Source organism: Ursus americanus, chromosome 36 (genome assembly GCF_024610735.1).
Source record: "Ursus americanus isolate L20-20 chromosome 36, mUrsAme1.1.p, whole genome shotgun sequence".
Classification (NCBI taxonomy): Eukaryota; Metazoa; Chordata; class Mammalia; order Carnivora; family Ursidae; genus Ursus; species Ursus americanus.
The window spans coordinates 22811292-22832554 of record NC_142162.1 but is presented as its reverse complement, the minus strand read 5'-3'; the positions used below and the strand labels follow the sequence as shown (position 1 = coordinate 22832554).

Genomic DNA, 21263 nt, shown 5'->3' with positions numbered 1-21263 from the left:
TGATGGAAATAGTGAGACTATTCAATACTTTCAGCTGTCGGGCACTGAATGTACTTATTTTGAGAGCACTGTTCAAAGAAACGAATGCCAGATTTAAACATTGCCTTTCCACACTTAAATATTCTAATGTTGAGGGGAGAAATCCTCAGACACATTTTTTAAATGAGGAATGAGATAAAAATATAGTCTCATGACCACAATACCAGTGAAGACTAATACCAATTTCAGGGGATCTATCCATAGAAGTAACATATCTCGGTAACATACTAAGTATCGTGAACCCTCTAAATCTATGTTTCAGAGCCAAGGTGTCAAGATCCTACTGAAGATAAGTAGTTGGGATTTCTTAAGAGGGCTGACCATGAGGGCAAGGACTTGATTGTCCAGTGACTTTCCCAGAGTCTGAAGAATTCCTCACCCTTCAGAAAGCATAGTCAGTGGCTTGCCTAGACCTTTTAAACTCCACTTCTAAATGCTGAAACAGATGGTGGCACCTTCCAGGGCAGTGAATCCATTGCCATTCCCCAGGCTGAATCATTCCAGCTTCCAGCTTTGAAGAGCGATATCCTTAGCAATCTGTAATCTAAGGAAGCTCTGGCCCCTACAGTGAGAAATAGACCCGTAAGACTCATGTGAGAACATCTGGAAGACCCAAAACTTAAGATATATATATATACCCTTGAGCTGGGCAAAAATGCCTTGGTAAAATTTATAAAATAAATTATTTTCAATAAAATATTAGGTATGTTATTTTACTTTTATTTTTCGCAGATGTTCATATTTTTAAATTCACGTAAGGTTGGTAGTTTATTAATGTACTAAATGTTTATGCGTCAGAGATGCTGAGGATTTGGAAAGCAAGGAGGTATTCCAGTGTTGGCGGCTGTTGGGACGCTAAAGGAGATTGATCTGAGATGCTTTAATGAGTAAAAAGAATGTGAACTACAGTACTTTCCAATCAGAATGTCTGCTCATGGTAGCGCTACTTGATGGGTGACTGTTTCGGGTACCGGGTTTGCTGATATTTGGTAGGGGTGCGATTTCCTGTTACTCCATAGAATAGATGACCTTGGACTGGATCTACCAGAGTGTACACCTTTCTCTTACCTGGGCAAACACAGATGAGCCCATTTTTGCCACTTAAGCCCATAAACCTTCCTAGTAACTCACCGAAGTCAACTAAGTTCAGGTGTTTCTTTTGTTATGAAAGTGGTGGCCAGAAAATGCAAAACTCTTTGAGTCATTCAGCCCAGCTATTTCCTTCGGAATCCAACACTGAGCCAAGTGGTTTTTATTTTGTCTTCTCAAACTAGGTAATGCTCGCTTGTAGCAGACTCTTGGATAAGTTTAGGCAGCCAGGAGCACACCCCACTTGAGGGAGGAGCGGAGTTTTCAGACCGGATTTAAAACCACTTACCAGGCTTATGTAAGTAAGGGCATCAGCAGGAGCCTGGCATGAGTAGGGTGGCAGGCATTTAGGAAAAGCAGCACCAACAACAAAATAAGAGGAAGCCATGGAAGAAAATAAACAAGGGGCAGCAGCGGGCACCAAATAGAGTAAAAGAAGATTGTTTTCTGAAAGAATTTATAGACATCTTTTTTTTGAAGGTGGGGGGAAGGGTAGGGAGAAGAGGAAGAGAAAAAAGGGCAATTTCCTCTTTTTTGTCTTGGCTCAGTCACATGGCTATCACGTGGGACCAATCCAACCCTGGGTGTCGATTGCTTCCTTCCTTCATTTTTGCTTTCATTTTCTTCTGCTCAGCTTGGGGCCCTTTCCTGGTGTTGGTGTTCAGTGAGGTACAGAGGAACCAAAGTCTCCACTCTTAGCTTTCCTTGATAAGTTGTAAAGAGAAAGGACTTGGGGATGAAGGACCTCTTGAACTTAAGAGCTTCTCTGCCAGCTCCGTGTCAAGCCACAGGGCCCCAGATGCGGGGCTTTATATAAGAGGAAGCTCCAAATCCTTCCTGAAGACATTCGTTATTGTGATCACCTTGTAAACAAAGCACTTTCTAAATATCAGATACTTTTTAATGTCCCCCTGGGGCACCTGGGCGGCTCAGTCAGTTGAGCGTCCGACTCTTGATTTTGGTTCAGGTCATGATCTCAGGGTCGTGGGATCAGGCCCTTTGTGGGGCTCCACACTCAGCGGAGAGTCTGCTTAAGATTCTCTCCCTCTTCTCTCTGCCCCTCCCCCTGCTTGCTCTCTCTCTTAAATAAATTAATTAATTAAAAAATAATAATAACTTCCCCTGTTTGGAGGCTATAAGAATGCCATAGGAGCCCACTAGTTTCCTAGATTCTGAAAAAAACAGAAACAGAGGAAAGCATCTGACCCTTAGTTCTTACGTCTAAGCAATTCACTCAATGTAGAGTCTTCCTTCCCGGAAATCTCTAAAAACAAACCACTGTGAGAAAGACTGTGTGGATATGGCAGAAGGCTGGTGTTTTCTCCAGCTCTTTATTCTCAGCAATATCCTTTTGAGCACTATTTTCTCTGACAAAGAGTAACAGAGTGGGAGATGATTTTGTTGAGGGAGGCAATGCAGTGAATCTCTTTTCGAAACAGGTCCTTTGCTGTTGTAAGTCAAAACTTTGTCACTAAGTGTTCGGCACATGTGCGCTCTGATATAGCTATGAAAGATTCTGATTCCAAATTCTCTGGCATCCAGGTCAAAACATTGGCTTTGAAGCAGAAATCCTGGCAGGAAGGAACAAAGGTTGATTTTCAAAGTCAAAAAGTTCAAAGTTTTATTTGGTCAGGATTTTTCAAGATAGAAAGTGTAAGAATTAAAAAGAAAAGGCCTCTCTTTCAAACTGGCCAGCAGAGGGAGTATATTCACTCTGCACCCACTCAGCAAGCATTTCTGGAGCTGCCTGAAGAAGGCCTGGAAGCTTTGTACCCCCCGCCCCCATACCTTGCCCTACACATCTCTTCCATTTGGCCATTTCTGAGTTTTATCCTTTATAAGAAACCAGGCATAGCAAGTAAACTATTCCTAAGTCTAGGAATTCCTAAGCCATTCTAGCAAATTGTCAAACCCGAAGAGGGGATCGTGTGAACTCCTGATTCACAGCTGATTGGTCAGAAGTACAGAAGGCCTGGGACTTGAAATTGGTGTCTGAGGTGGGGGCAGCCTTGTGAGACTAAGTTCTTAACCTGTGGGGTCTGCACTAACTCTGAGTACTTACTGTCAAAATTGAATTGTAGGTTACCCAATTGGTTTTCCGATCGGAGAAGAATGGGTTTGCATGGGGGGGGGGGAACCCCACATATTTAGTGTCAGAAGTATTGTGGTGTTGGAAAAGAGTCCACAGAAGAACACACTTGTTTTGCACCTGTAGATAAGAACGAGGAAGTCTATAGATGAGGCCTGTCTTTAAGAATGAATGGATTTGTGCCAACAGAAAAGGGACCAGATTTGGAAAGCCACGGAGGCATCTGGGAGTTTGTCACACTGAGAAAGAGTAAGTGGGGTGGGATCCCAGAATTGTGTGCCATGAAAGCCCCGTGGAAAAAGACAGAAGAATCTGAGAAGGAAAGTGGGACTAGAGCATGACAGACATCGAACGCCATGTGAGGGGGCAGATCAGTAAAGAGAGGAAGGACATGAAGCCTGAGATTCAGGAAACTCATCCTGACTAGCATGAGGAAAACCTGGAGAGTGGCCATTTAGGAAACCATTACACTAGTCTAGGCCAATTTTTTTTTTTTTTAATGGTGAGGACCTGAACTAATAGTTACAGGATTGAACATGAGGAAGTAGGTCAGAAGACTTAAATGAGTTAAGATCAGATGGTACCTTAGTGACCAGTTAGATGTGGGAGTGAGGAGAGAGGAGGAGTCCAGTGTGGTTCATTCAAACTTGAATCCTAGGTTAGCGGTGCTGTTCACGGAGAGGCTGTGAGCATGAGTTGGGCATATCAAGACTGAGGTGTTAGTGGTATGTGTAGGAACAGATGTTTCAAGATCCGGACTAGGATTTAGATCTGAAAGACATTTGAATACGAAGGCCCTGCAGGCAGGTGAAATGAACCAGAGGGCCCAGGAGAGAGCAGGTAGCAATCCTAACTTCAGATATTTGAAAACTGGTGCATAATGATTTTCTTAGTCATTGAAAGAAGCTTGATGGGGGGGTCTCAGAGAAAGTTCAGACAAAATGGCCAAAGAGAACTCTGCCCTGAGTTTTTCAATCCTCACTCACCAGCTATGAGTATAAGGGACAGTTTGACGGTCAGTATACACCTTGAACCACGCAGGCCCCAAATTAGATCACCAGGTACATTTTTGAAACAATCGTGCCTGTTCTCTTAGTCCCCTTTTCCTTACTAGGACGGCCCTGGGCCAGAATCTATCAGCTACTTGGAACTCTTCTTTGGCTGTTTGGACTTCCAGTGGCCCCTCAGCCAGGAGAGGCTATTTTTCTTGTCTTCCAAATCCCCTGTGGAAAAGAGAGGGTTCCTTTCCGGGCAGGTCTGTCTGAGCCTACATCAAGAGAAACAACTCCTAAATCTCAGGTCCTCTGATTTTCTAAACCAGGCCAACATTATATTGAAACCAGAAATAGCAATCCCTCTTTTTACAGAATGTACTTTCTAGGGGAAATGGAGGGAACCCAAAAGGTTTACCCTTCATTTTGACCCTGTCTGGTCTGCAGGACAGGGTCTCCCTGAAAGATTGATTCTTAACCTCACAGCCCAGTCAATCAACATGCAGGAAAAGCTTGCCCGGTCTCAGAGCATGCAGTGGCCTAAGCCTTGGGCTGAAGGATATGGTATGCACTTTCTATTTCTGGAATCACAGTGCTCATTTACAAAAGACCTCCTGGGAGAATGTCTTTAAAGGCACATCTCTACCCATGAGGTTTTGTCTCCTGACTTTGCTGACGTTTATGTTATGTCCCAGCGGGAGTGGCCCTTGGACTAATGATGTGGGCCCACATTATGGAAGAAGCCAGCTCAGGATAACCGTAATGAGTACCCAGCAGACGTGGCTACTGGCCCTGGGTGAGAAAGTATTCCTGATCTGTCAGAATAATGATTTCGGCGTGTTCTCGGCAGGTTCTCAGTGTGATCCCGCGAGGGCACCCCATCCCTCTGTACAATATGTTGTACTTGGAGTCCTTCCCCGTTTCAATTTCAGTATCAGTCAGAGAGAAATACCAAAACAGCATTCCTTCATGTAGATAACCAGTAGGCAGCTGGCTACTCCTAGCTGGTAATATAACTCCACCAGTGTATTCTGGCAGCTGGATTTACTTAAGAAAGAAGTCAGACATTCCGCTGCTCAGAAACAGAGCTGCTAAACATTACTCCAGTAGTCTCCTTTGCTGTCTGCAAAGTAAAATCCTTGAGGAAAAATAGCAATAAGGGGGGACCTACCTGTCTTTGATTCAGCCTGAACACATCTCAGATCCACCACTTACCAGGTGTGGCCTTATTCATTCATCGATTCATTGAAGAAATATTTATGGAGTGCATCGCACCTGGCAGGCACACTTCTTAAGTTAGCTGATCTTGCTAAGCCTTGGTTTCTTCATCTGAAAAACAGCCCTAGTAATATGTACCTCCCAGGGCTATGTGAGGAAACTGTGAGATAGCGTGTGTAAATCACGTAGCACAGAGCTCAGACAAAAGAAGTCCTCAATTAACGACTGCCATAGGAATTATTCCCTTTACTCCAGCGTCTGCTAACTTGCAGCCCAGTGAGGCACTCCTGCCAATGCCAGCACCACTTACTCAGCTCTCATCTGGTGCAGGGCTCACTTTTTTTTTTTTAAGATTTATTTGTTTGTTTGAGAAAGAGAGAGAGGGGGAGACAGCATCAGCAGGGGGACGGGCAGAGGGACAGGAAGAGAGTCTCAAGCCAACTCCACACAGCACTCAGCCCAACACAGGGCTCAGTCTCACGACCCTGAGATCACAACCTGAGCTGAAACCAAGAGAAGGGTGCTTAACTGACTGAGCCACCCAGGCACCCCCAGAAATCACCATTTTATTCCTTCTCCCACTGACTTGTGGTTACCCACACTAAGGAGCAGTGTCAGTAATGGCAGAAGTTGCAGTCTGTGCCCTGGCTTCAGAGCTCACCTTTGCTATCAGGAGCCCAACATGCCCTTCCTATCCTCTCTACTGTCAGCACCACATTAATCTGATAAAACTAAATATAGATGTGTGTGTGTGTGTGTGTGTGTGTGTGTGTGTGTGTGTGTGTGTGTGTGTGTGTTTTCCTGACCCAAATTTGAATAGATTTCCAAGTGATGGGCCAGGAAAATGAGAGTTTGGACACAGCCATTTGGTAAGGAGGAGCATCAATTAGTAGAATTAATACAGATGCTCAGTTAGGCTTTATCAGTCTGTAGCTTTGCCCCCATGTCTTCTCGAAATATTCTCCAGTTCATCTAGGGTTGTATCATTCTGGGGAAGCAGGAAGAGCAGATGAGGTTGATCTGGATGGGGTGGCAGTGATGATGCCTTTGAAACCAAGGGAAGGCCAGACATCGCACCAATCAAGACTAGCCTTCCTTATAAACTTCACCAGTCTCCCCAGTGGGGTCAGTTGACTTCTGCTTCAGAGCACAGGTCTGCCTAAAGTCTCGGATGAAATCTCGCCCCTAATGAGAGGACTTCAGAGCTCTGGTTCAGGGGTTCCACTGTGAATATCACATGTGTTATAAATTTCGTTTTGCCTTTTTATTCATTTAGCAAATATTTATTAAGTTCTTACTAAGCACTAGGCACTGGGTTTACTACGACAGTTCTAATTCTCTGCCCCACTCCTTAGACACCTGACGCATGTACCTGGGTCTTACTTCCCCATGACTGATGTCTGCCTTCGTTTCTTTCCAGACTTCTCAAAGACTTACTTTCACCTACCCCTTCGCACTGTGAACCACAGTCTGGCTGGGACTCAGGTCACATCTGTGAGACCTCTCTTGACACCACCAACTGGACCACAGTGTTCTCTGTTTCTCCTTGCACGCAGGCTCCCCATTCTAACCCTCATCCCATCTGTAGGGATACCACTAGCTGCCCTTTGTATGCCCCACATGTGATCGCCTAGACAGAGAACTTGCATGTAGTAAGTCCTCTCAATGAATGTTATTTCTTTAGATCTCCCACTAGAAAAGTAACCCACAGGGAAACAGGAACTTGCCTGACACTCATGTGTCCCTACCACCTAGGTCTATGCTTAGCACACAGTGGGCACTGAGAAAAATGTATGTTGGATGAATGAATCACTGAAGATTTATTCGAGCCTTTTTTTACTTTAAGAAAATATGGGAATGTAACCCCTTGAAATTCCATGATCATGTTGAACGGGAAGGAGCAACTTTTGCTCAGATACCCATTTTTATTTTAGGTACCCCTGAAAGACAGGGGTATGCCCCAGAAAGTGGAAGTTCATCCTATTCCAGATGAACTACAGGAATGAGTGCTGTCCCACCTTTCTCGGGGGAAAGACAACCCCGGAAATATGTTTTCCTGTGGGGTTAACCAGAGAAAGGAGGAGTATGTGCCATAATGTGGACCATTTCAAGCAGAGTCTTGCTCTCCTCTGCTTTTTACCACTGCCAAATGTGTACAGAAATTACAGGTAGTAATTTCCTTTACCCAGAAACTACGGTTTGAAATATATTCTACAGAACATTCCTCTTCATCTCTTTTCTCCCTGTCAACTGTCAGAAAGTTCTTTGACAATGAGAAGCCATGCATAATAACTTAGTGGAAGCTTAGAGGAATAGAACTCATTTATTGAAGGGTGCCTGGGTGGCACAGTGGTTAAGCATCTGCCTTCGGCTCAGGGCGTGATCCCGGCGTTATGGGATCAAGCCCCACAACAGGCTCTTCTGCTATGAGCCTGCTTCTCCCTCTCCCAGTCCCCCTGCCTGTGTTCCCTCTCTCGCTGGCTGTCTCTATCTCTGTCAAATAGATAAAATCTTTAAAAAAAAAAAAACTCATTTATTGATGCACCATTTTGATTATTTTGAAGATATTTAAAGAACAGCTAAAATGTGCAAGATATTTCTCTGAAGACTTAATAGGGAGTTGGGAAGCATTCCAAGATAATAGGGGGAAATGGAGTAGACTGTTTTTGCAGATAAGCCTAAGTCTCCTCTATCCATATGTAATTCCCAGTTCACTGTCTTCTCAGACTCATCAGACAACATCCTGCCACTGAGCGCATGCACAGAGCAGGCTTTGCTACCCGTCTGCCTCAGGTATGGGTTGGCCACAGGTGCATGGGAAACATATGATGTCAAGATAATGCTGAGTTGCCATAATATTCACAAATCAGATATGTGTGTTGGTATTAGTGGGGAGGACATTAAGAAAATAAATCAAAGAGGGACACCTCGATGGCTCAGTCGTTTAAGTGTCTGCTTTTGGCTCAGGTTGTGATCCCAAAGTCCTGGGATCGAGTCCCTCATCGAGCTCCTTGCTCAGCAGGAGCCTGCTTCTTCCCCCCCAGCTGCTCCCCCTGCTTGTGCTCTAGCTCTGTCTCTCTGACTATGAAATAAATAAAATCTTTAAAAAAGAAAGAAAGAAAGAAAATAAAGAGAATAGAGTTTATTATGTGCCAGGCATGGTGCTAGGTGCTTTATATATGATAGTCTGAAATTATTTGCATAATAATCATATGAAGTTGGAATTATTATTTTAGACATTGAGAAATTTAAAAGGTTTCAGAAAAAGTAATCTGCTTACTAACCCACAGTATTTGAGCTGCATTCCTTTCCCCAAAGTGTGATTTTCTGTACTAGTAAATAATAACTACTTCCACTGTACTACCCTAGCTCTTTGTCTATAACCCTATGATAGTAGGTGTAAATTCCATTTTAATTGTTTATATATCCATGTCCCCAGCCAGGCTTGTCCCCCTTTCTTGCTTTATTTTTCTTCACAGGGTTGTATCAGTCAGGTTTCAACCAGAGAAGCAGGAGCAGTAGCAGATAATAGGAAGAGGTTCACTGCAAGGAACTGGCTTGTGCAATCTTGGGGGTGCCTGAATAAGTCCAGTATCCATAGGACAGGCTGACAGGAAGGATGTGGGCTAAAGCCACAGTCCACAAATTGATTTCTTATTCTCTCAAGGGAGCCTCAGCCCTCCTTTTAAGGCATTTCAACTGATTGAATCAGGCCCACCCAGATTCTCTAGAATTGCCCTAGAGGTAATCTCTCTTAAAGTCAACAGATTACAGACTTCAATTGTATCTATAAAATACCTGCACAACAACATCCACATTAGTGTTTAATTTGATAAATTGGGGGCTATACAGTCTATCCAGTTCCACACATCAAAAAGACTATTACAACCTGACATATTCTACTTACTTATTATTTATTGTCTCTCTTTCCTCACTGGAATATGAACTCCATGAGGACATCAAATTTTGCAGTTCTGTTTACTGCTGTATTTTTCAGCACCTAGAACACTGTCTGGTGCTTGGTAAGTAGACAAAATATTTGTACGAACAAACGAATGAATGAATGAGTGACTTTCTTGCAGGAAAGAGCTTCTCCTCTCCATATGGTCTCTCCAGCAACCGGCATAGTTCACAGAACTATGGTCATAATAGTTTTGAGCAGAGCAAGTTGTCATAATTGTTTTGAATTAAATTACAAGAGAAAACCAGCTGGCGATACACATTGTTTCTTTGCCTAAAGAATCCCACAATTCGTGTGAACTGGTATTGTGGTAAGGTTGGGCATGGAAGGCCAGAAGAGAGTGTCCACACCTTATGTCCCCAAGGTGCGGACAGCTGGGTGTCAACACCATCACATCCCTGTGGGACTGTAGGAACTGAAGGTAGGAGGAGATGCAGTCATGATCGGCAGTCATGCTTGGAGTGATTTCAGCAATAACCCCCTATGGCACTGGCTGAAAGGAAGTAGGAAAGGTCAGAGAGTATATCACTTCTGGATGCTTCTGCTTCTGGATGAAAGCTCCCTATTTCTGGGTGACCATCTGACAGGACAGTCACTGCTTCAGTTTCTGTGGCCTCTGGACAGTTGTCTTTAAGGGAAAAGGGCATCTGATACCATTGGGTTGTTTCTTTTGGAAGCCCACGGCTGTGAGACTCCTTTCCTAACCACGGTGGGGTATTTTTATTTACAGCTGGGATGATAATTATATGTATCACTCTTTTAATATGGATCACAACTCCTCCTTTTTACTCTTAAAGAAGAGAAAGTTTTCCTACCAAATCTGTTATTACCAAGTGGTATTTTCTTCTTCCCGATACACACTAGACCTGCCAGTCTGCCAACTCAGCAGATGCATGTGAATATGCACGTGCCACACACACACACACATGCACACACACAGACACACACACACACTTACAGGCAATAGTAGAAAAGTAAACAAGAACAGAGATGGAAACATGGGAATGACCAAGAAATAGTATACTTAGAGTAGTTATATAATGCACGTTCTGGTGTGTTCTGGACTATAAGGAAAATACAGTCAGAAAGTTACAAAGTAAGTTGACTGAAATATTTGTAGCCTTGAGACTATGAATTTGGCACTAAAAGAGGCAATCAATATAAGATGGGTTCAGTGGACTAGAGAAGCAGTAAACTGAAATACCAGACCATAGGGTATTGAATGGTTATGAATTTATGCTTATGGTTATGGTTATAGGTTATGAACTGCCCACCTTATAAAACTCTATGAAGGAATGGGAACCAGAATCAGAACTCTGAGTGAAGACATGGTTAGTACCTTACACAGTAGTCACAAAAGAAAAGCTTGCTGAAGGCTAAGTCATAAAATACCTGTTAGAACACGTACAGATAGACTTCAAAAAGATACCACCTTGGGACTGAATGACTTGAATGTGGCTCAGATGATGCCTTTGAAGAACTGTAGAAATCTGAGCTGTCACCACTACCACCACCACCACCACCGTAATTTCGTAATTCTTTCTCCGACTACTTTGCTAAGTGGAATTGGCAGCAATCAAATGCTCACAGGGACCATTGTTCCACCACCCCCACCTCCTGCAACCGAAATGTGATTACCCAACATTATTCTTTAAAATCTAGAGAAACACTTTAGTGAAGCACTGAACCAATTAACAATGAGTGTTTAGACTTTGCCCAAAGACATTTAGGAATAGAATACTAATTAGGCTGAACCTTGAGACTCAATGATCAGTAGAGACTGGTCTCTGGACATGTTCCAGAGACATTATCTGTTAATATTATTGAATTAATTTAAATATAAACTAAAAGTAAAAACAACTGGAAAGTAAGCATTAATGGAGGATGGCAGTAATACAAATAATTTTAAAAAATCATTTATATGGGACTTTGCTGTGTGTCCATGGATTCCATGGACCTGAGTGTTTCTAAATTATAAACAACTCTCTGTGTCAAAGCAGATCACACAGCCAAGCATATCTGAAGGGAAGTGAATATGGAGGAGGAGATTATTTATTTATCTATCCCCTACCTTGTTGCCAAAATGATTCAAAAAATTTATATAAATGCATACAGTGGAATAAGACAAAATAAATTTAAAACAACTATGAAAATAAAAGAAAGGGAAAATAAGGTGAGGCAAATAAGAGAGAGCCACAAATGATGTTAATATCCAAAAATGAGATCCCTAGATGCTAGATGACATAGGAGGATAAGAACGCTCTCCAGCTTTCTCCCCCTTTCTCCTACCATTATCCATTCCCTCCATCACTCTTAAACGCCTGTGGATAATGGCATAAAGACGCAGCATCAAGATTGTATCTCTAACCTACCCAATTCTCACTTCTGTCTTGGGAGAAGGGATGGAAATTAAGTGGTAGCTAATGAGTGTGGAGGGGGAAGGAGTCTCAGCCTCCCTATCTAGGTTCCTCCCACGATGTAGACTGCCCTCTCATGGGTTAATAATTGAATTCAGTCAGTAAGTATGAGTCTTCCACTACAACCAGACTTTAGCAAAGACAAGATGGGGGGAAGATCAAATGTTGGTAAGGAAGAGTGAGCATTTGTATCACTCATAAGGTTTTCGGGGGTTATGTGATAGCAGTTTTTCTTCCCCTCCTAAGTTCAAAACCAAGTGAGAGGTAGAAACAGGAATCAGAAAGATGGAAACTAAAATATCAGTCTTATTATTGGGATAGCTGAATTTGAAAATGCAACTTGACCTACAACCAAATATGAGACATAGTAAGCCTCCTGTAAACAGAATCTAGTCTAAAGCACAGGTCTCCCCACTGCGTGGGGCAGAATATAGCTAAGTAAGCTCCAAATGCATGAGCAGAACAGTGGGATCCTGACAGGAGGTAGCACTAGACAGAGAAGACTAAGAAGAGGCTGAGCCACCTGTGTTCCGAACCTCTTTTCTGTCTCACCAATCAGATGAGTCTCTTCTCATGGAAATGGGTCGTGGGAGTTGGTTAATGAATGAGACAGAGAAATAGAGCCCAAAATTGCTCCTTCCATGCTTCCCTATCTTCCATGGTGTGAGATGTAAGCATTGTCCCTGAAGGACCTCCAAACAGTGGAACCATCTCAGTTGCATCGGACGAATAATACTTGGATGCCTAGAAAAAGATGGGCAACAAAACTGTGCAGGTGTTGATTCGTTTCTGTCATCCATATCCAAAGACACAAGGTAACATGTACCTGTGTGGGGATCTGAAAAGGTACACGAAGCAAGAGTACTTCGGTTTCTTCTATCCCAAAGAGCCTACAAGGCATGAGAATTCGGCAACTAGCATATTAACATGAGGCATCTATCAGAATCTCTCTGGTGCTGTCATCCTAGGCTGAATGGTGCATTGGGTTATCCCCTCCCCATAAAAATCCTTCAAAGTCTTCCTTGTTCTTGGGTTTAAGTTCCACCCTCCTAGACTATCCTACAAAGCCTCATCCTATGGTCCAGGACCCATCTATGATTACTATCTCTGCTCATCCAGCTTTGTCCCTCACTTTCACTTTCACTTAGTTTCTCTGAAACCCCAGCACTGTCACATGGGCACTCACATCCACCTGGAATACTCTGCTTTTCCCTCTTCTTTTTTTTTTTTATTATTATTTTTTTTATTGTCTTTTTTTTTAATGATTTTTTTTTTATTATTATTATTATATTATGTTAGTCACCATACAGTACATCCCCGGTTTCCGATGTAAGGCTCGTGCTTTTCCCTCTTCTGCTGGCTAACTTCAACCTATCCTTCAAGTCTCCATTTCCTCCAGGAAGCATCTCTACAAACTTGGTCAGGAATGTCAAGAATGCCTCCCCATGGTGTTCCACTCTACCAACCCCTGTATCATACTAATGGTCAGTTCACTTGTCAACATCTCTTACTAGAATTTATACTTCATAAATTCAAGGACCATGTCCATCATTTTACCATTTATTCCCAATATATAGCACAGTGTTTGTTAGGTCAAGGGTGCTGAATAAATATTTACTGATTACATAGTGAATGAGACTGTCCCCCAATCCCCACCCCAGCCTCCTTTCCCCTCTACTAAGGGACTCAGATTCAAAGTAATGAGAAATATAAATTCCAAACTCCAGCTTCTTAATTAAGTGTTTTTATTGTTGTTGCTGCTACTGGATAAAGTCTCCAAGGACCAGAGAATTTGGAAATCAGCAGTTTCTCTTTCTTTTCTGTCAAGTTAAGAGAATTACAGCTCTCTTCTCCCAAAAGCACACCTTCCCAAGTGGCTTATTAGCTCATATAGAACCCAGGAGCCAACAAGATTGTCTTTGTTCGCTTGCACAGCCATTGCTCTATTTCAGTCCTCATTAGCCTTGCTCTCAACAGGCTGATCAGCTCTCCCCCCTCCAAGGTGACTTTGATTGAGAGGTGAGTGCAGTTTTCTGTCAAAGCTCACACTCTTACGATATTTAAAATCCAAAAGTTGCCACTCCCCACCCTCTGAGCTGACCCTTGGACCAACCCCTTTCTAATCCTGCTCCTTCAACTCCCAGGATAGTTCTTTGGGGACAGTGTTTGCCCAGGCCTTACCTGCTACCTCAAAAAAGGGTCTTGCCTCTATAGTAGCATTCTTAACCTTTAGTCAGGGAGTTGGTCTTAGGGGATCTGAAAACCACTTGAATGCTTTTGCAAAATTTTGTGCAAATGTACATTTGTCTGGGGAAGGGTCTGTAACTTTCACTCGATCCTCAGAGCAGTCCAAATTCTCACTGGCCCTATTGATTTAACTAGATGGTTCTTTTACCATCAGTGTCTTCCAACTGCTCCCAACCACTGGCTTTCTCTTTCCTAAACATTCTTTAACTGAGGCCATCCCATGGATGTGGAGAACCTTTTCTCATCCACTGCATTCTTTGTCTCAGCTCAGTTTGCTTCTGCCTTAGAGTACCCCCCTACCCAAGGAAGACACCCATGAGGGGAGAAGTTGAGGCACTGAATGACCGCATGGCACTATTTTATGAAAGAGCTCACTGGTAGAAGTATAGAGACCTGGGTTCTCCTGTGGAGCCTGCCTCTAAATATGTGTGTTACCAGGCGTAAGTTACTTATCCTCTATATTCTTCAGTTTTCTGCTGAAAAAGAAAAGAAAAACAGTGTGGACTAGATAAATCCCTAAAGTCTCTCTGAGCTGTAGGACATCTGTAATCACATGGAATCAAAGCTTCTGGGTGGAAAATGATGCTGTGAGTAATTAGCCGCACAAGTACAAGTTGTGCTAACATGTTCTGTGTGCTCCATCTTCGAGAAGTGCACGAGCATGTTGTCTTCCTAATGGGGTAACCGTAGACTATTTCTTATGTGTTCTTCTTTCTCTGTGTTTGCTTTCTGCCATGGCATGTTCACCCATGTTTTAGAGGTCAGCTCTGGCAGTAAGATTTCAGAAGTATAACAGAACAAAAGCATCACCTTCCAGCTTTTAAGTTTCAAAATAGATTTTGAAATCCACAGCACAGACTACAGACTGAATATATTTATAAAGAAGTTGGAATAATGCAGGACTTTTATTTCTTGTCCTAGACTTAATAAAGATTCCTCAGAGGAAGTGTGAGAAAAGAAGGGAAAGGGCAGTGCTTAGACATAAGTCCCTTCCTAGGGAAAGGAACCTTCACCCTTCCACTCTCTCCAAGGCAACACTGGTTTGAAAACCTGCATGTAGAAAGGACATGTGTTAGTTTTCTGGGTAGGTTCTGAGAGAATGAACAAGGTCCTATAATTCCCGGTACCCCGCCAGTGCAGTCTGGTTGCGTAGGAGGCTGGGGGAATCTAGGCAAAGAGGCTCTGAAACAATTCTCAAGCTTCCTACTGCCCAGGAAGAGGACAGGGAACACCTTCTCTAGAATTTTGCATTGGGTTAACATCTTCTGTAATCTATCCTGACAGAGAGGTGGAATTCTACCTCCTAAGTGACTGTTCTTCAGTAGCCAATAACATCTTATTCTAATATCAACATAACATACATTGAGAAAAATGGAATTGTCAAAATCCCCTCTGAGCCTTTCATATTTGGCAATTAGAGATTTGTCTTCTGGTGCAAGAAGTTCTATTCAGTTAACACCACAAGTCGCAATAGTTATTTTCAGATATAGTGACTTTTTTACATGAAAATAACTAATGGTTAAATCCTTTAAAAAATATAAAATGCCAATGCTTTTTTTACATATGTCAAGGTGTTAATCACCTGCAAACACCTTAGCAACACCTGAGTAGTTAATCACACGTCTCTTTTGCCGTGGAAATCAGAGCTCAATAGAAAGGTACCAGGCTGTGATGCCGACCATATCTCTGAGATATGTGGATTGACAAAGCAAGTCGTGAGTTTGGATTTATCCACATACACTGTTTTTCTTTTTTTTTCTTTCTTTTTTTTATTATTGTAATATGTTAGTCACCATACAGTACATCATTGCTTTTGATGTCATGTTCCATGATTCATTGTTTGCATACAATACCCACTGCTCCACGCAATACGTGCCTGCCTTAATACCCTTCACCAAGCTAGCCCATCCCCCCACCCCTATCCCCTCTAAAACCCTCAGTTTGTTTCCCGGAGTCCATAGCCTTTCATGGTTCATCTCCCCCTCTGTTTTGCCTCCTTCATTTTCCCCTTCCCTCTCCTAATGTCCTCCATGCTATTCCTTATGTTCCACATTTAAGTGAAACCATATGATAATTGTCTTTCTCTGCTTGACTTATTTCACTTAGCATAATCTCCTCCAGTCCCATCCATGTTGCTGCAAATGTTGTGTAATCATCCTTTCTGATGGCTGAGTAATATTCCATTGTATATATGGACCACATCTTCTTTATCCAGTCATCTGTTGAAGGGCATCTTGACTCCTTCCACAGTTTGGCTATTGTGGACATTGCTGCTATGAACATTGGAGTGCATATGGCCCTTCTTTTCACTACATCTGTATATTTGGAGTAAATACCCAGTTATCCACATACTGAGACAATACATAATTTTGTGCCATCCTGGCTGTGGCCATGGACCAGTGTGGCTCCCACAATCCCTTTCCTCCAGGGCATCACAAGGAAAATAAGCCAGTATTGAAACTACACTGACACTCATTATTCTAACACCAGGAAAAGAAATATCAATCCTGTAATGTTGAGTTTGGAAAATACCTAAAGAATAAAAGGATTTTACATTTGAGAAAATATATAGTACCTTTGCAGACCGCATAATACCCCCTGAAGAGAAGTTTCAAAATGACAAGTATGGGACCTGACAGATCTGGGTCTGCAAAATGAGTGGTTGCCTTCTTGAACCATCTCAAATATTTTCTTCCAAAGAGAAGAAACAGTGGAAACCGTCTCTCTGCCACAACAATGCACCATTTATATCTCAGAAGCATCCTTGCCTTGGGAATAAAGAACACATTTTTTACTCTATAGTTCTGATTTTTTTAGGTGAACGAACTGAACCATACAAACTCTGCCAATGGTAGTATTTCTTCCCTCCATTTTTTTTATTGAAATTTGACTCTTTTCTTATTAAATATCATGTCGTAATTTTGGCCACATGAGATTTTGAAAGGCAACCTAGTCTTCCTCGGATATTCACCTCGATACATTTCTCCAAAAAAAGGTGACCAAGATAAACCCATTATGTCAAGATAGTCACATTAATGAGCGCTGTTAATGGGAATTAAATAATGTTTGCAGAAGTACCTTCAAAAAATAGTTGATTATTATCATGTTCCAGAATATGACACCTTGCCTGCCCAACTGGTCACTTTCAGCTTGATGCAATCATAAGATGCAAAGAAGGACATCCGACAAAGAGTCAGAACCAAGCAGGAGAGGCCTTGTCAAGGGAGAAGGTAGGGGCTGGCAGAGCCAAGGGCTCAGCACTCTGGAGTGGTATCTGTGCTGGTAAGGACCAGCGTCTCCACCAGAGCTCAGAGGCACAGCTGGGACAGAGCTGGGACTTCAGGCTAGGGATGTACCAGACTCAAACAATGAGTATGTTTCCTGCCTGAGATGTCAGAGATAACGGCGTAGGTTAAAGAACTGGATCCTTCTTGTCCTGGGTCACACCCACCGAAAGCCCTTTCTCCCTGAACACTGGGACTGGGATTAGGATATTTTTCTTTTTGAAAATGTACTTGGTACTTACATGCTGAAGTAGTGCTTTAGAGATAACATGTGATCTTAGTGCTAATGGTCACTTATTCCATAAAATGTTTCTTAATGAAAAAATTCTAAGGTTGCTATTTTAAAATAACTAGAGAAAGTGTTTGAGGTGGTCTAAGACGCCAAACACACATTCAGTGGACCCCGGTCTGTCAGGTCCTATACTTATTCTTAAACTTCTCTTCGGGTGTAATGTGACCTGCACATAATGGCTGTAGTGTTCTACCCTAATACTATTTTCTAGAGTTTTACATTCTGGGGAGATTTACTCATGTTCTATCATGATGGCACTTTTGGAAGTGTTCATCAATGGTTCTTGTCCTCAGGTCTGCAATAAACACTTCCTCGTGTCTCACAGTTCATCCAAAAGGCTTTCCTCAAAACTAACTTAAAAGTCACTCTTCTTACAAAATACATCTGCAATGTGACTACTTCTCATTACCTCCAGCAGTGCTGCTGAGTCAAGCCGTCCTCATCTCCTGTCCTTCCTGGTTTCCCTCTTTTCTTCCTTGACCGAGCTGCTGGAACAATCTCTTAAGGCATTAGTGGGATCATTTCCTCTGCCACTGCCCCCAACCCCCACCCCCAGTCGGTCTGCCTCATTCAGAATAAAGGTCAGAGCCTTTACCATGGCCCGTACACAGGTTCTGCACTTGGGGTGTAATGCTCTGCAGTTGATGCCTTGAAACCTTAATATTTTATCTTTGAAGTTCTGTGAGTGAAATCTAGTGGGACAACAGAACGTGTGCTCAGGGCTGGGAGCCTTAGCTCATGTACGGTCCCACCTCCCATCACTCCCTGCCTCCCTAGAACTGGTTTTGGCTACCCACTCCCTACTGTCTGGTGCCCCAGGCCACACCAGCCTTCTGCGTTTGTCCCTGACATCTGACAGCTGATGCCTTGCACCTGCAGTAATGACCAGGTCGGGTGACAGCGTTGGCAATGAGAGTCCACATTCTGCCAAGGTCCTCGACCACCTAGCAAGGACCTGGACTAGGCTGGCATCCACCCCACTTGATAGGCAGTTGGCGGTTGTGGTGGTGGACAGCGGGGCAAGCCTCTCACTCACACCTAATCCAGATACAGAGCATATCCCAAAACATGAGTTGCAATCTTTTGAGGACCACCCATCCACCATGAGGGGATGGGGAGGGCCAATGGGAAGGAGAGACTGACTTCCCAGGATAGGACATATTGGGAGTCCAGTGGCTGGCAGGAGGAAGAACCCAACAGCCAGTGCACCATGAGCAGGACCCCCAGGCAATTGTGAGGATCGACACTCACCCCTGAGTATCCCCATACCTAAGAGAGTGGGATATAATAGCAAATAAAATCACCATGAGGGGGACCCTGGGTGGCTCAGTCAGTTAAGCGTCTGCCTTCAGCTCAGGTCATGATCCCATGGTCCTGGGATCGAGTCCAACATTGGGCTCCTTGCTCAGTGGAGAGCCTGCTTCTCCTTTTGCCTGCAGATTCCCCTGCTTGTGTGCTCTCTCTCTCTCTCTCTCTCCTCTCTCTATCACACACACACACACACACACACACACACACACAAATAAAATCTTTTTAAAAAATCACCATGACGGGTTGAGAGACAGAACATTAAAGAAAGAAAAAAGTTTCATATTTTAGTATTTATAAAGTTATTTTTTTTACAACTTTTCAAGCAAAGATCCTAGCGTTTTCATTTTGTACTGTCCCCCCCTAAATTATGTGGCCCATCCTGCCTGCGTATGATTGGTCTCCACCTGCGTCTCCAACTTCATTTCCTCCCCAGCTCTCTCTTATACCTCACTCAGCCAGCCTGGAGTTCTGGCAGGTCAGAGAACACCCCGGCCTCAGTTCTGCCATTTGACCTGCACCTTGCTCTTTCCTCTGCTGGGAACACCGTTTCCCCACATGTCTCCAGGGTCACTTCCTCTTTCTGATATTTTCCTCAACTGTCACCTCCTGATCCTGACCCCAAATGATCAACGCCTTCCCTGTTCACCCTATGAAAGTGCCGCCCCATGCCGATAACTCACTGTTCCATCTTAGTGTTATTTTCCTTCCAACCCTTACAGCTAACAGACATATGTTAGCTATGTGTTTGTTGTTCTTGTTGGTATTACTTCTCTCTCTTCCTAGAATATGTATTCTATGAGGATAGGGACTTTCTTGCCTTCATCTCTTTATCCCCAGTGCCTAGAATAGTGCTAAGTACACAATCCGTGCCGAATAAATACGTGTTGAATGAATGAATGAACTAACCTGTATCTGTCATTTTGCATTCCTCTTGCTCATAGTTTCCCTTTAGAGGAGAAAGAAAACCATCTAAAGAGAGATCCTCCCCCAAACTGATGCCTATTATCCACTCAGGTATTAGTCGGATGTATTTACTGGACATTGGCCGCAAGCAATGATTTCTTGATGTCTGTTTTGTGTGAAGCTCTATGTTAGACCCTATGGAGAACACTCCTTATTAAGACCATCCTCATTTTTCATTTATCAATACTGTCAATTAATTTGCTACCACTTTCCTTTCATCACTTGATTGTGAATTAACCGGACCCTAGACTCTGCCGTACAATTGCTACAGCATTTAAGAATAAGGCAGAGTGATATTATTCAATTTGGGGATGTAGGCTTTTGTTTTTCAGTGATAACAACTTCTTATTTTTAATATATTCTCCACAAACTCTGTCCTCTGGTGCCAACCCAAAGTTATCACAAAAATGCTACACATATTCTTCAGGGAGAAAATGCTCTGGTCTATTTTGTGTGATGATGTCATTAAACTTGGTTCCTTTTCAGTGCTGTTAAAAGTGGCTGCCCCGTTGCCTCGTTTTCCCTTGGCGCTCTCTCAGCAGGCCCCCTTTACCAATGTGGATGTCTGCCCCTGGGAAGGAGCCCAAGCTCAGGCCCCAACCCCCTCTGAGCACCTCCTTGGCATCCAGTTCTCTCCTGCCGCTCTCTTCATGATGGCATTCGCTGGTGCTGGCACAGGCTCATGCTTATAATGAAATTAGCTAGTGACACCAGCAGCGTTTTCCAGAACCTCAGGGATTCCTTTAAATGGACATGACCCTTCCCTCACCCCACTGGCGCCACAGAAGCCAAACCCCCAAGTTTGGAAGCACAGATTCCACTTGGTGCTTCCCATTGTTTACAGCTTCCCAGCCAAATTCTCAAGCCCTGTGAACTTGTTTTCATCCAAGGCAATTGAATCTAATTTAGCAGGAAATGTTTCATGACGTAGAGGAGATCTCTAAGTATGTGTTGCCCTCTGCCAGGGCTGGGCTCATTCTTTTGAAATCCGGCCACTTAATGATTGTTGCTATTATGTAAAGACAAAATAAAGTAAAGAAAGATAACTCACCAGGCCTGTGGTGAAGATAGAAGGAAGGAGAGCATTCTCATTTCCCTCTGCTGCTGTCTTAGACTTCTTCCAATAAAACGGACTTGTGTTTGGGGATAATTAATAAGAATGAATTTAAAAATCTCACAAATACGCCAATTAAAAAAATAAATCCAGGGCAAGAAAAAGTAGACAAATCTATATGAAAAAGTCACCCCAAGGACCACACTTTATCGTGATCTACTACTTTCTTAACACACCAAATGATTATTATTTATTTATCGCATAAGACAATAGAGTGGCACCTCGGTCTTCTCTCTGAGCAATAGCA

At 43.0% G+C, this 21263-nt stretch overlaps 1 long non-coding RNA gene across 1 annotated transcript in view; it reads left to right on the top strand.

Annotated features, from left to right (window-relative positions):
• The window catches only part of LOC123804113 (uncharacterized), a 439047-nt gene that overhangs the window by 329681 nt on the left and 88103 nt on the right, over positions 1-21263 (top strand). The gene's annotated exons all lie outside the window — the stretch shown is intronic.